A 15,112-nucleotide genomic window follows, 5' to 3' on the forward strand; every position below is an offset into this window, starting at 1 on the left:
CCCCCCCACCCCACCCCATCCCCACCCCCGGCACCCGCGCCAGGAAATATTCTAAGTTTTGGAAACCATGTGGGAGGTCGGGGGTTTGAGGTCTGGCTTGGTTGCAGTGAGTAGAGTGTGGAGTTTCCTATGAAGGCAAACAGGGTGCAGTTCGAGCTGTCAGTGTGTGCTACTTCATTTCCAGTGTTTGGGGGCTGTAAGTGCGGGGTCCTGATGGAGGAGCAGGGAGAGGATGGGCTGGGATGCTCAGTGTCAGGAGCGGCTCAGAGACTGGTGGAATAAGGTTGGAGGCGCTGCAGCTGCAATCCCTTTCCAGAGGAAGCCTGAAATCGCAGGATCTCTGGAGATTTACCGCGCGGCATCGGAGTCCTGGGATGAGAAACACCTGGGTGTCCCTGGACTAAAGGCCCTTCCTACCTTCCTTGTCCTTAGGGTATTTGGGTCACACCACCGAGCTTGCAATCCCAAGTGCTTGGTGTACTCTTCACAGCCCCCCCCACCCCCAATCTGAGTCACTCGGAAGTGACATCTAGGTTCAGTGACCCAGCCAGGTGCGGAGGAAACTCTGGCACAAAGGCTGTTCACGGAGCGGACCTCAAGTAGCCAGACCTATGAAGTGAACTACGCATGCGCAAACCTAAAACTATAGCCTTTCAGGAACCTGAAAGTCCTGGCTCCAGGACAACGGCTTTTGGCTGGGAATCCTGGGGTCCCAATGCAACGTCTGCCAAGGTCCTAGGCCTGAGCAATGCAAACAAGCGGAACTATTTATGCGGAACTCTGAACCATATGGTAAGATAAGATTTTTTTTTCTTACTTCACTCTACTATTTGTATCTATACTATTAAAATATGTAATCAGCTATTTATCAAGATATATAAAAGAGATTGGTTCAGGCCATTGATGGTGAACAAGCAAACTTTCCCTTTTATTTAATCTTCAATATAGATTCACCAGAGATTTTACTAAATTTACTAATCATTCTTCTCTCATATATTGAGTGACTTATGTGCCAACGAATGTCACAGGCAACTGGAATGTGAAGGTAAATTATGTAGACATATAGCATCTAAGAGTTCAGAGCATGGTAGGGGAAGCAGAATAGAGATAATTGTAAACATGGTATAGTATATGTAATAAAAACATATATGCACATTCCAGTGGGTGTATAACGGAGGAAAGGACCTTCTCAAATTAAGGAGTAGGGAGTTTTCAGACTTTACAGAGCAGCACTTACACAGTTTAAAAAATGACCAGCAATTTTCCAGACACATGAGCTAGAGAATTTTAACTGGGAAGACAGGACATGCACTAGGCATGAAACAACTAGGTTCTTTAGTCAAATGCAAGTAATTCCATAGAGTGCTTGCATACAAGTTGTACGTTTGTGTGATTTGAGTGGAGCTCAGGACAAAGAAGCTGTGGAAGGCAGGTTTAGATGTGAATATCAACCCTACATCTGTAAAGTCCTGAAGAACTCATGCATTCCATAATGAATAATCCTTAAACCAAGACTTGTATAACTAATGTTTCAACGTAGTTATATAATTTATCCAGACCTCTTTTGATTAATCCTAACCTGTACACAGTTCATGCTTATCCTCATTCAGTATTCTAGATTCTTGGTTCTACCCTCTCATTTATAATTTTCACAGCAATGGTTTCCATTTTAACTCTGCTGTTTATTAAAGTTTTTGTTTTGGATATATTTGACTGGATCTTCTGGATTCAGGGTGTATTAGGGCTGCTTTGACCATCAGACGTTTAAGCTAGGTGACTCATCAGTATTAAGCTACATTTTTTTTTGCTGTTTGTTTTCGTTTTTTTGTTTTAACTTTTTAATATTCATTTATTTATTTTTTTGGCTACATCGGGTCTTAGTTGAGGCACACAGGATCTTCACTGAGGCATGCAGGATCTTTTGTTGTGGCACACAGGCTTCTCTGTAGTTGCATCATGCAGGTTTTCTCTTCCTTAGTTGTGGCACATGGGCTCCAGAGCACGTGGACTCTGTAGTTTGTGGCATGTGGGCTCTCTAGTTGAGGAGCATGAGCTCAGTAGTTGTGCCATGCGGGCTTAGTTGCCCCGTGGTATGTGAGATCTTAGTTCCCCGACCAGGGATCAAACCTGTGTGCCCTGAACTGGAAGGCAGATTCTTTACCACTGGACCATCACGGAGGTCCCTTGTTTGTTTTGTTTTTTTGTTTTTTTTTTTAGTATTACACCTGGCAAAGGCAACTGCCACTGATCTCTACAGAAACCATACATAAATGTTTAAAATTGCTACTGTGTTTTCATCTTGTGGATACCAGTAGCATACCTGGCCATTCTAACTGAGTGAGAAATTACATTTCCAATTTACGTACAGGACGATATTGATTTAGACGAGTGTTCTTATGTTTCTATTCATTGCTGTTTTCAAATTTCAAAAGCATATTGTGATTAACTTATGAGCTTTCCAAATTAAAACAAAGATCAAAAGCTCTCAAATATTGTTAGGCATAGTTCCAGTGTCAAAGCTGACATGTAAAGAACTTCATTTAGGGGTAATATATTTTATATGATTAAATAAAATAACTTTCTAGCACTTTTAAGACTCCACAGAATAAGCTATACATTATTTGCCAACTGAAAGCTAGTAGGAGTCACTAATTAATTATTAGCTAATTGAGAATTACAAGAATCAGGAAATATCAATTTTGACAATATGCTTTAATTTAGCACAAAAACATAAAGAAGTCTTTTTAAAACAAAATAAAATATTTCAAAAGATAAAGTTTTTCTGCCATTCATATAATAATTCTCAATAAAGTCATTATCTTCATTGCTATTCTGAGGAGCATATTCTTGTTTCAGGATCTGAAACCATGGGTGAAATTAGTGCAGTACAGTACTCTGCATTTAGTGAAAACTCAATAAATAGTAATGATTGATGAAGTGTCAAAGCAGCTTTCTTCCCTCCTGTATCAGTTGTATCTACATTAAAACAACCAATGGAAAAATGCAACTATTCAGTCATTACATTATACCCATGCAAAAAATTAAATTCAAATACATTTAAAAACCAATTATTTTATCAGAATTGAGTCAAATTGATTTGTATACATAGATATCTCCAGAATATAGGACTACTTGTCTTTCATTAGGATGCATCTGTTTATTAGATTTTATTACTTTCCAAACTGCATCTTAACTTTTTATCAAGGAATTACCATTTGGCAGGGGTTAAACTTTGCAGATCTTGAGAATTTATAGGTAACAGTTATTCACAAAAGCTGTCAAGGGAAACAAAAATTGTCACAAGGCATTGGAGGTGACTGATTAATACTATAATTCTTTTCATCAGAATTTTTAAATGCTGACTTTCCCTATTGTAGCCTTATACATCACTTTTTAAAACTAAAGACTTTATTGAAATGATTTATTAGAGTCAGCTCAGTATAGTAGGTAGAGGTATAGCCTTTGGAGCCAGGTGCCTGGGTTCAAATCCTGGTTCTGCTACTTTCTACATGTGTGATCTTGAGCAAGATACTTAACCTCTCTGCACCTCATTTGCATATCATATATATCATTTGTAAGAAATGGATATGTAATAATAATATTTATAGTGTCGTTATAAAAATTGAGTTAATGTTTGTAAAGCACTTAGAATGATCCTTGGAACATAGTAAGCACTATATAAATGTTTTCCTTAAAATAAAATAAATTAATTAATACATTCCCTGAAACAAATTCTTACAATACTGAAAACTGCAAAGAGGGAAGCAATGAATCACACACACCGAAAAAAAAGAAAGAACGAAAGAAAGAACTCTCACCACCAAGAAATAACCTGTTAACAATATTATTTCAAAATTCGCTATTTAAAGATGTATAAAAAGAATAATGGATCAATACCTATGAAGGAAAATAATTTTATAAGAAATGTTATCTTACATCCTTTTCAAAAATTAATAATTTTTAGATATTAAATTGGCAAATGTCATATAGATGTTTATTCACAAATTAATATTTGATAAAGGGACTCCTCTTTGAAGAAAAGAAATGATAAAAATCATTAAGATGTTAAAATTGTTAATTTTTAATCTCACATTTTAAACTACTTTGTATGAGTGGTGAAGTGATTAACATGCTTATAAATTTTTATATTATACTTTCCCTCCTCATCAATACTTCATCCTGTAATTCAATAATTTAATCAGAATTTATCTCAAAATTAACTTATATACCTTTGATTGACACATTATATTATCTTATATTTTGTAACTTCAGTTCTCCCTTGTTTCAGTGGGCATCTCTGGTCACTTTTCCTGTTAGGTGTGTTTAAAGTACAGTTGACCCTTGGGCAAAGCAGGGGTAAGGGACAACTGAACCACTGCACAGAGGGTTGAAAATCCATGTATAACTTTTGATTCCCCCCAAACTTAACTACTAAAACCCTACTGTTTACCATAAACCTTATCAATAACATAAGCAGTCTATTAACACATATTTTGTGTTATATGTATTATATACTGTATTTTTATAATAAAGTAATTTAGAGAAAAGAAAATATTAAGAAAATCATAAGGAAGATAAAATACATTTGTAGTAATGAACTGTATTTACTGATACTGTAACTTTACGTCATCTGTTTACAAGATGAATTGTCTGTCAGTACCTACATCAATAGTGTCTTATATGATAAAAAACACTGCAGATGTTATACATATTACTGACACTAGACATCAAAAGTAAAAAGATAATCTGAAAAAGAAATTCATATTTATTTACAGGTATTCATGCATCGATAATGCAGAAGCAGCAATATAATTGCTTTATGATAGTCTAGCCTATATACTAATGAATGAATCATAAAATTTTTATGGCATACAGTATTATGGTCATATTCATAATACAGTATTGGAAACTCACATGTAATGATAGGCTGATATGCAATTTCTCCAATTAAGAAAGAGGGAGACATATTATAGGTAATGTAATTATTTGAAAGTAAAGTTATAGAACAGTAAGAAAACTGATACTTTATTAATTCTATGTTAAATATCATTCACCTTATGCCTATGTAAGAACAGGCTTTCCACTTCATGTCCTGCGTAGGATGTTCTACACAATGAATACTTAGTAATGATGATGATAACGTAAGATGTCTCATACAGTATGTGCTGCTCAGTCACTAGATTTTCCCATGAAGACACACACATACACAACAGATAAGTTTATTAACAGTACAGCATGATGATTATTTACTATTAATTAAGTGGAAGTGGATCATCATAAAGACCTTCATCCTCATAGTCTTCACCTTAAGTAGGCTGAGGAGGAGGAGGAAGAGAAGGGGTTGATCTTGCTGTGTCATGGTGGCAGAGGCAGAAGAGGTGGAGGAGGTAGAAGGTGAGACAGGAGAGGCAGGCACACTCAGTGTAACTTTATAGAAATACATTGTAATTTCTGTCTTTTTTGCTTTTTCATTTCTCTAGATATGATTCCATACAGTACCATTTGTTTCTTTAGCTTTAGCTTCTGTGCTCATGTCATAGAAGAGTCCATGTTGTAAAAGAAGTCAAAAGTAGTTTTGAATGATCAGAGCCCTTCTGCCAGACTGTCTAATGGCAATTTGTTTTCTGGCACTGCTCCTGCTACATCCCTTCCTCATCATCTGGTTTGAAAGCACTCATCTTCATCAAGTGGTCTTCTGTTAATTTCTCTGGTGTGATGTCTATTAGCTCTTGAATTTCTCCAAGATCCATATCTTGAAATACTCTACCCACTACCTTTTTTGCTATATCCATAATATCTTTCATGATTTCCTTGACTGGCTCTATAGTAAATCCTGTGAAGTCGTGGACAACATTTGGATCCAGTTTTCTCCAACAGAAATTTACTGTTTTGAGCTTGATGGCTTTCCTGGCTTTTTCTATAACAACAATGGCATGTTTGATGGTGTAATCCTTCCAGACTTTCATGACGTTCTGTCTATTGGGATTCTCTTCCATTGTGTTGACAGTCCTTTCCATACAGTACCGTGTGTAATGAGCCTTAAAGGTCCTTATGATCCTCTGATCTAGAGGCTGAATTAGAGACGTTGTGTTTGGGGCCAAGTAGATCACTTTGATGCCTTTGATGTTGAACTCATGGGGTTCTGGTTGGCCAGGGACATTTTCCAATATTAAAAGAACTTTAAAAGGCAGTCCCTTACTAGGAAGATATTTCCTAACTTCAGGGACAACACATCTATGGAGCCAATCCAGAAAAATGGTTCTGGTTGTCCAAATCTTCTTGTTGTACAACCAAAAGACTGGCAGCTTGTGTACATCTTTTCCCTTCAAGACTCAAGTGTTAGCAGCTTTACAGATAAGAGCATTCCTGATCATAAACCCAACTGCATTTGCACAAAACGGTAGAGTTAGCCTATCCATTCCTGCCTTAAGTCCTAGTGCTTGCTTCTCTTTCTTATGGATAAATGTCCTTTGTGGCATTTCTTTTTTTTCCAAATAGGGCACTTTTGTCTGAAAAACCTGTTCAGGCAGATATCCATTCTCCTCAATGATTTTCTTAATGGTGTCTGGGAAATGTCTGTTGCTGCCTCTTTATCAGCAGAAGCTGCTTCTCATATTATCTTGACATTTTTAAAGCCAAACTTCTTTCTAAAATTATCAAACCATCCTTTGTTGGCATTTAATTCTCCAGCTTTAGATCCTTCACTTTCCTTTCGCTCTAAGTTTTCATATAATGGATTTGTTTTTTCTCAAATCATATTAGAGTCTATAGATATTCCTTTCTCATAGCAATCCTGCTAAAAGCTGCATTTTTGATATAAGATAAAAGGTTATTTCACAGAAAGTGCAAGCTTTTCACAGCTGATGTGTAGCTGCAGCAACTGTTTCACAAATTTTCTTTTCTTTACTTTTTTTCTTTTTTTCTTTTTTTTTAACAATAAATTTATTTATCTTGAAGTGGCGGGCAACCACAGCTACAGATCTCATTCTACAATACATATCAAGCAATTCAACTTTTTCTTGTCATGACATGACTTTTCTCGGCTTCTTGGAAACACTTCCAGCTTCATTAGTAGCACTTCCTATGAATCTCATGGTGCTATTCACAGTTTATGGAATTGAATTAAACACATGAAAAAAATGTGAGAACCACAAAAGATCAATTTTTACTGTGATATGCAATTTATTGGAGAGAGGAACTGCTCATGGTGTCACATGGAATTTTAAGCAGATACAGCACTTGAGCTCACCACAATAGCAACAGGAGGAGGTTATGAAATTATTTTAATAGTACCATATGTATTACACTGCATTTTTTGCAGTTATGATTTAATACTGCATGTTTATATTTGTTTACAGTTCTCTCAACTGTGAATGGTGCTGCGTATGGTCTGTAAGTGTTTATGTGCATAAGTTTGGATAAATTTTAACTTTTTATAATAGATTTGTATATATTTTATGGTAGTGTATGATAAAATAGAATAGTATTTACACATATTTTATGCATCCATGACATAACTAAAGTTTTCTTAATTTTTTGATATTTCTAGGATATGTAATTTGCAGGTTTTTTCAAATTGTTACAAATCAAAAGAAATTTCAATATATTTATTGAAAAAATTCCTTGTGTAAGTGGACCTGCACAGTTAAAACCCATGTTGTTCAAGGGTCAATTGTATATTAATTTTCTTTATGTTGAGTCATCCTGAGTCTGTCTACCTTACCAGTCTATCTACCCTTGAAATTGTCATCTTTACAGTAGTTTTTTTTTTTTTTTTTTGCCTCTGCAATCACTGTTTACCCTTACCTATTCTCCATATCATTAATTTGATGTTTAGAAGTATCTATTGTTTCTTGTTGTTTTCAACTTACTTATTAGGTAAGACATGATGCTGTGTTTTCAACATTTCACCTTAGTCCACAACTTACCTTGTCATTCCCATTTTTTTTTTTTTTTTTTGCGGTACGCGGGCCTCTCACTGTTGTGGCCTCTCCCACCGTGGAGCACAGGCTCCGGACACACAGGCCCCCGCGGCCCTGGCCCACGGGCCCAGCCGCTCTGCGGCATGTGGGATCTTCCCGGACCGGGGCATGAACCCGCGTCCCCTGCATCGGCAGGCAGACTCTCAACCACTGCACCACCAGGGAAGCCCGTCATTCCCATTTTATTATCTTTTTTCTTTCTTGAGATCTATTTTTGTTACATCTATATTTTTGAGAAATTATCTAACATGAGACAATTGCAAAATACCTACTTCTCTTGCTTGACATCTTTCCTTCCAGACTGGCTCTTCATATTTTTTTTTTTGCTTCATGTTTTATTTTGATGTATTTTTGCTGTGCCATGTGTGCAGTTGGCATGCCATTTATTTTCATCTTGTTTATATTTAATTTGGGTGCTCTGATTCTAGACCATCTTCCTGCTCTGATAAAATTATAGTTAATTCTCCTTGACACAGTCCCCATCTGAACTGTGATCAATTTTCCATCTTCCTTTTGAGTTGTAGGAGCAAGGGCTGGATGTTGCTTTCAAGCCACTGTCCAGTAGTATGAGGGTATATGATTGGGGAAAGGAAGTGCTAGGCTGACTATTCACCTGGCATCCGCTCTCTCTTCTGAGATCCTATTGGGTGTCACTCCACACAGTACTTCATGAGGGCACACGTTTGGGAGCATGGTCCTGGAAGATGGCAAGTCCTGGTTATCATTCATTTACAGACCATTCCATAACATGTAGTTGGTCCTAATGATAAGGTGTTTGCCTTATCTGTTTATTTATTTATTTATTTTTAGAATTTCTTATTTGTTCCCTTGATCTGTTTCTCTACAAATTGGAGGATATTCATTAAAACTCTCAGAATTTTGTCAAACTTTTTTTTTTTGTTCAGCATTGCATCTGGAAATGGGGGTCAGATTGTTGAAATATGGCATAGCTGAGTTTTACCATTTGTTTTTATGGCTACAGTTATAAACCTTTTGCCTGAAGATGCCTTCCTGTGTTTAATTGCTTTGCATATTAAAAAAAATAATTTTATCTATCTTTTTTAATGAAGGAAAATTCTGTAATCCTGATTTATTTTGTTATTTTTAGTCTCATTTTGTTTCTCTTTAATTTAGTTGTCCCCAGTTATTTTTTCTTAATTGTCTATTGTTATAAAATAACCTGGTGTCTGGCCTATTTGAAATAAACAATGTAGCCACACTTCATATATATTGACTCCAAAGATTTATAATGATACAAAGATGCCACTTTTAGCCAAAACTTACAAACAACCTTGAACCTGGAGCACCTGTGAATTATTAGTGATACATCTGTGACATCAGTGTGATAATTCATTACAGTAAATTACCCAATTCATTGTCCAATTCATTACACATATGATCATGAGAGTACTGGGCTGCTGAGTTGTCCCTGACAGATCTTTCCCAGGGAGGTAGATTGCATCATCACTTCATGCTTCAGAATATAGCAAGAACTGCTTCAATTTACGACTTTAATCACAGATGATGATAAGTTTTGGAGAGCCATTCTGGACTTTGTTCTGATGCTTTCAGTGGTTAAACTTCCAGATAAGTAGCAGTGTGGTATAATGAAGTAATAAAAGGATGTTTTTTGAGTCATATTGACTTGAATTTGAACTCAGGATTTATTAACTATACAATCCTTTGTAAATGATTTGATCTTTATATTTAATATGTCATATACAACATAATGATCGCTATTTTTAAGGATTAAATAAGGTTAATTAAATGTGTACAGTGCCTGAAACATCATAGGTCCCCAATAAATATTATCTTTCTCACTCTTTGTTCATTTATGACTCTTTTTAGGATTGTTAATGATTGCCTATCAGCTCTATTATAATATGGTAGAGAAAAACAGCAATTGATCTTTTACCTCAATACTGTTTTAGGCTGTTTGAAAATAGATTCTGGCATGAAGGATAATGAACATTTTAGCTTTGATCTGTTCTGCCTGATCAACTTGCAGTTACAGGAATCCTCAGGAAAAATGTTGCCAATTACAATTTGATGGAGTCTCCCTATAGGCCCTTAGTTCTAAAAGTGTAGTTAAGAGAATAGTAGTTAAGAGCTCAGATTCTGGAATTAGACCTCTTGGGTTTCAATTTAGGCCCCACACCTTTATACTCTGGTAAATTAATCTTGCATTCCATACCTCAAATTTTTCAGCTGTAAAATGGGCAAATAGTTCTTAATTCATATGGTTTTTATAGATACTAAATGACCAAATTCATGTGAAGAGCTTGGAATAATGTATGACATAGGGACATATTCAATAAATTTTATTGTCTCTTACTAAAGGCATACCTATTTTAATAGGAGGACTTAGTTCAATGTTTAACTCAAGATTTTCTTGACCATCTCCATTTATATAGGTAGAATGAACTGCTCTCTCCTTTGTAGCCTCATCTAACCTAGCATATACTGCTATGATAGCATATTTTACATTTTATTACACCTTAAAAATTACCTACTGTCTCCTACTGCATATCCTAAAGGGCAAATATTACATTTATTCTTCTGTGGATCCTTAACACTTTGCATAGCCTAGTGCTTAATAGGTGCTGTGTAGTGATTTAAAACAATTGGAATCAGATTGCGTTGGTTTAAATACTGGTTTGGTCATATACTAGCTGTATGACTATAGACTAATTATTTAATCTCCCTGTGCCTCAGTCTCCACTTTGAAAAAATAGGGATGATTATATGCCTACATTATAGAGGTGTTATAAAAATTAAGTGAATACATACATATACAGTGATTAGAATATGGCTTGGCCTATGATGAGAACATAATAAATAATAATAGCTTATAAAACAATTCTCTATTGTTCTCTATTGTTGTAAAATTGAATTTATAAATGAAAAGAAAATGGTAGATGGTATCATGATCTTACCCACAAATACCAAAGATTCAAGTCTCTAGTGTCATGGGACTATTAAAAGAGATTTCCCTATGACCAGAAAAATAAAGATTTCAATTAAAAGACTTTTTTTCATTTTTTTTTTCTTTTTCTGGGAAGAAGCCATTTTTATTATTTAAAAATTATGTGAACAAAGGCAGGTAAATTTCCTGGTATACTTTCTTCTATCTGCTCTCTGAGTACCCTACTCAAAATCCTAAGGCTTTACTCTGATTACATCTGTTGCCTCTTCCTATCATTAGGCTCTCCTGATATCAAGACTTAAACATTTTCCTAGAGACATTACTTTTTCCCATTGCATTCTTTATTGACTTCACAGATTGGCCCTTATGCAACAAACAGACACACTGGCTGTTTCAGTTTGCTGAGCTTTAATTTCATGGTCCACTAGGAAGAATATTCTTTGATGTTATTCCTAGTAGCCATTGGAATAGAGTGAAGTAGGGTGAAGAGAGCAATAGAGGAGATTTATGTTGACTTGCAATTTCTAATAGCTGGTTGTTTGTGGCAAAAAATAATAGACAGTTCCTTAGTGAAACAATTTTAATCAAAAGCAAGCTGTATTTCCCTGTGGTTCTTTTCCTCCTTGACTGCATTCAATTTATATTTATTCTTGGTATCAATGAGTCAGAATTTGAAAATACTGCAATTTAAAAACATTCATAAAGATCAGATCACAAATAAATGAAAAAGAAATGAAGGAAACAATAGCAAAGATCAATAAAACTAAAAGCTGATTCTTTAGAAGATAAAAAAAATTGATAAACCATTAGCCAGACTCATCAAGAAAAAAGGGAGAACACTCAAATCAATAGAATTAGAAATGAAAAAGGAGAAGTAACAACTGACACTGCAGAAATACAAAGGATCATGAGAAATTACTACAAGCAACTATATGCCAATAAAATGTACAACCTGGAAGAAATGGAAAAATTCTTAGAAAAGCACAACCTTCTGAGACTGAACCAAGAAGAAAGAGAAAATAAAAACAGACCAATCACAGGCAATGAAATTGAAACTGTAATTTAAAATCTTCCAACAAACAAAAGCCAAGGACCAGAGGATTCACAGGCGAATTCTATCAAAAATTTAGAGAAGAGCTAATACCTATCCTTCTCAAACTCTTCCAAAATATAGCAGAGGGAGGAACACTCCCAAACTCATTCTACAAAACCACCATCACCCTGCTACCAAAACCAGACAAAGATGTCACAAAGAAAGGAAACTACAGGCCAATATCACTGATGAACATATATGCAAAAATCCTCAACTAAATACTAGCAGACAGAATCCAACAGCACATTAAAAGGATCATACACCATGATCTAGTGGGGTTTATCATAGGAATGTAAGCATTCTTCAATATACACAAATCAATCAATGTGATACACCATATTAACAAATTAAAGAATAAAAAACATATGATCATCTCAATAGATGCAGAAAAAACCTTTTGACAAAATTCAACACCCACTTATGATAAAAACCCTCCAGAAAGTAGGCATAGACGGAATTACCTCAACATAATAAAGACCATATATGACGAACCCACAGCCAACATCATCCTCAATGGTGAAAAACTGAAAACATTTCCACTAAGATCAGGAATAAGACAAGGTTGCCCACTCTCACCACTATTATTCAGCATTGTTTACAAAATTTTAGCCACAGCAATCAGAGAAGAAAAAGAAATAAAATGAATCCAAATTGGAAAGGAAGAAGTAAAGCTGTAACTGTTTGCAGATGATGTGATACTATACATAGAGAATCCTAAAGATGCTACCAGAAAACTACTAGAGCTAATAACAGAATCTGATAAAGTAGCAGGATATAAAATTAATGCACGGAAATCTCTTGCATTCTTATACACTAAAGATGAAAAATCTGAAAGAGAAAATAAGGAAACACTCCTATTTACCACTGCAACAAAAAGAATAAATTACCAAGGAATAAACATACCTAAGGAGACAAAAGACCTGTATACAGAAAACTATAAGACACTGATGAAAGAAATTAAAGGTGGGCTTCCCTGGTGGCACAGTGGTTGAGAGTCTGCCTGCCGATGCAGGGGACACAGGTTCGTGCCCCAGTCTGGGAAGATCCCACATGCTGCAGAGCGGCTGGGCCCGTGAGCCATGGCCGCTGGGCCTGCGCATCTGGAGCCTGTGCTCCGCGGCGGGAGAGGCCACAACAGTGAGAGGCCCGCGTACCGCAAAAAAAAAAAAAAAAAAAAAAGAAATTAAAGGTGATACAAATAGATGGAGAGATATAACATGTTCTTGGATTGGAAGAATCAACACTGTGAAAATGACTATACTACCCAAAGCAATCTACAGATCCAATGCAATCACTATCAAATTACCAATGGCATTTTTCACAGAACTAGAACAAAAAATTTCACAATTTCTATGGAAAAACAAAAGGCCCCAAATAGCCAAAGCAATTTTGAGAAAGAAAAATGGAGCTGGAGGAAACCCTGGCGTCAGACTATACTACAAAGCTACAGTAATTAAGATAGTATGGTACTGGCACAAAAACAGAAATATAGATCAGTGAAACAGGATAGAAAGCCCAGAGATAAACCCACATAAATATGGCCACCTTATTTTTGATAAAGGAAGCAAGAATATACAATGGAGAAAAGACAGTCTCTTCAATAAGTGGTGCTGGGAAAACTGGACAGCTACATGTAAAAGAATGAAATTAGAACACTCCCTAACACCATACACAAAAATAACTTCAAAATGGATTAATGACCTAAATGTAAGGACAGAAAACATAAAACTCTTAGAGGAAAACATAGGCAGAACGCTCTATGACATACATCACAAAAAGATCCTTTTTGACCCACCTCCTAGAGGAATGGAAATAAAAAGAAAAATAAACAAATGGGACCTAATGAAACTTAAAAGCTTTTGTACAGCAAAGGAAACCATAAACAAGGCATAAAGGCAACCCTCAGAATGGGAGAAAGTATTTGCAAATGAAGCATCTGACAAAGGATTAATCTCCAAAATTTACAGGGAGCTCATGCAGCTCAATATCAAAAAAACAAGTAACCCAATCCAAAAATGTGCTGAAGAGTTAAATAGACATTTCTCCAAAGAAGATACACAGATTGCCAACAAACACATGAAAGAATGCTCAATATCACTAATCATTAGAGAAATGCAAATCAAAGCAGATATCAGCTCACACCAGTCAGAATGGCCATCATCAAAATATCTACAAACAATAAATGCTAGAGAGGGTGTGGAGAAAAGGGAACATTCTTGCACTGTTGGTGGGAATGTAAATTGATGCAGCCACTATGGAGAACAGTATGGAGGTTCCTTAAAAATCTAAAAATAGAACTACCATACAATACAGCAATCCCACTACTGGGCATATACCCTGAGAAAGTGATAATTCAAAAAGAGTCATGTACCACAATGTTCATTGCAGCTCTATTTACAATAGCCAGGATGTGGAAGCCACCTAAATGTCCATCAACAGTTGAATGGATAAAGAAGATGTGGCATATATATACAATGGAATATTACTCAGTCATAAAAAGAAACGAAACTGTGTTATTTGTAGTCAGGTGGATGGACCTAGAGACTGTCATACAGAGTGAAGTAAGTCAGAAAGAGAAAAACCAATACCATATACTAACACGTATATATCGAATCTAAAAAAAAAAAAAAAAAGTGGTCATGAAGAACCTAGGGGGCAAGACAGGAATAAAGATGCAGACCTATTAGAGAATAAACTTGAGGACACGGGGGTAAGGGTAAGCTGGAACAAAGTGAGAGAGGGGCATGGATATGTATACACTACCAATGTAAAACCGATAGCTAGTGGGAAGCAGCCGCATGGCACAGGGAGATCAGCTCGGTGCTTTTTGACCACCTAGAGGGATGGGATAAGGGGGGTTGGAGGAAGGGAGATGCAAGAGGGAAGAGATATGCGGATATATATATATGTATAGCTGCTTCACTTTGTTATAAAGCCGAAAGTAACACACCATTGTAAAGCATTTATACTCCAATAAAGATGTTAAAAAAAATAAAAACAATAAAAAAAAATTGGAAAAAAAAATCATTCATATTATAAATCTGTCTCTGTTTTATCTGTGTATATATATATATATATATATATATATATATATATATATATATATATATA

This window comes from Lipotes vexillifer, unplaced genomic scaffold (assembly GCF_000442215.2).
Source record: "Lipotes vexillifer unplaced genomic scaffold, Lipotes_vexillifer_v1.1 scaffold1269, whole genome shotgun sequence".
NCBI classification, from domain to species: Eukaryota; Metazoa; Chordata; class Mammalia; order Artiodactyla; family Lipotidae; genus Lipotes; species Lipotes vexillifer.